We start from the raw sequence: 1,709 nt of genomic DNA, 5'->3' as shown, positions 1-1,709 counted from the left end.
GTCGATCCTAGACCATGACTGGTGTGGGTTCGAATAATATGTATACTGTTTTGTTTGCATGTTTGCCTCTCTCCATACGTCATGTAGGTGTAGTTCGTTGATCATGTCTTTGAAAGGTTCCGGTAGAGTTTTCTTTCTGGTTTTACTCTGTTTATTACTCCGATAGTCTTTTTCTATGTCCATGATTGCATTGAAATCTCCTACCATACAGATAGTTTCGTATTCCAGGTCTTTAATTATATTGTGTAGCTTTTTAAAAAAGTCATTTTGGTTTCCGTTGGGTGCATATATGGATATTAATAATATTGTTTTGGATCCTGTTTGTATTTCTATTATTAAGAAACGTCCTTCTGTGTCTGCATATATTTGTTTTGTTTTTAGGTATTTCTTCACATATATTACGACTCCTCTCTTTTTTTGGTCTCCTAGAGCTGCATATAGTCTTCCTAATCTTTGGTTGTCCAATAGTTTTTGATGCTGTCTTTTGATATGTACCTCTTGGAGTGTTATAATATCTATTTCTAGCTTTTGAAGTTTTGTAAATGTCTGTTTTCTTTTAGCTGGTGAATTAAGTCCATTTATATTGATTGAAATAAGTTTTAGCTCTTTTTCCATCTCTCTTTATTTATCTATCCGTTGTTTGCAGTCTTTTTGTGTTTCTAGTAATCATTTGCGTTTTTTCCCTCGCTCCCTCTCTCTCCATTCTTTCTCTTTCCAATCTTCTCCCCTCTTCTTGGTCTCTTTCTTCTTTCTCTGTCCGCTGTTCCTCTTGCCTCTTAAGTTCCTCTTCTTTTCTGCTCTCCTGCTCCTCCTCCAGCACGAAGTGTTGTTCGAAGAAGTCCTGTGCTTTTCCTACATTATCAATTCTGTATTTTTTGTCTTCCCAGGAGATTAGTAGACCTTCCGGTATTAGCCAGCGGAACTTTATTTTAAATTTATTCAACTGTGCCGTTAGAAAGTTGTAGTTCCTTCTTTGGTCCCTTGTCCTTTTTGGTATCTGTTTGAGGGTTAAAATTTCTTTTCCCTTATACATAGCTGTATCCTCTCTCATCTTCCTATAGATCTCTTCTTTTAAAGATTTTTTTGTAAATCTGATGTGTATTTCTTTTGGTAACTTATTTCTCCGGGCGTAGTTCGTGTGAACTCTATAGATTTCGTCTATTCCACTTCATATCTCTTCCTTGTCCCTCTGGGTCACTTCTGAAAGTATCTCGGTCATGATTTCTCCTAGGTCCTCCTCCTTTTGCTCTTCTACGTTCTGAAACCTTAAGTAGAAGGATGCCTTCTCCATCTCCAGATATGATACCGTGTCCTCTAGGTCCTTATTTGTGGCTGCTTGGTTATATTCCATCTTCTCCATTCTCTTATTCGTATGTTCTATTCTCTCCTCCACCTTATAAATCCTCTGTTCATTTTCCTCTATTTTGTGTTGTATCTTTCCTATCTTCTCATCCATGTTCCTAATATTATCCTTTATCTCTCCCACATCCATCCTAAGTTCCTCGTGATTTTTCCTTGTCTCCTCATGGTTGTAGGCCATGGTCTCTTGCATTTTATTCATTCCTTCCTGGATCATCGTTAATACGGAGTGAATGTTTTGCATATTAAGGGTGGGAGTTGCTTTATCTTTTTCCGTAGTTTCAACTGTTTTTTGTTGTGCTGGGGAGGCCATGAGTATCATCTGGCTTGATGGTATTTTCTTACTTAAC

This window comes from Pituophis catenifer, unplaced genomic scaffold (genome assembly GCF_029215685.1).
Source record: "Pituophis catenifer annectens isolate HBS135680 unplaced genomic scaffold, rPitCat1.0.hap2 SCAF_20, whole genome shotgun sequence".
In the NCBI taxonomy this organism is placed as follows: Eukaryota; Metazoa; Chordata; class Lepidosauria; order Squamata; family Colubridae; genus Pituophis; species Pituophis catenifer.
Note: the sequence above shows the minus strand (reverse complement) of the source record.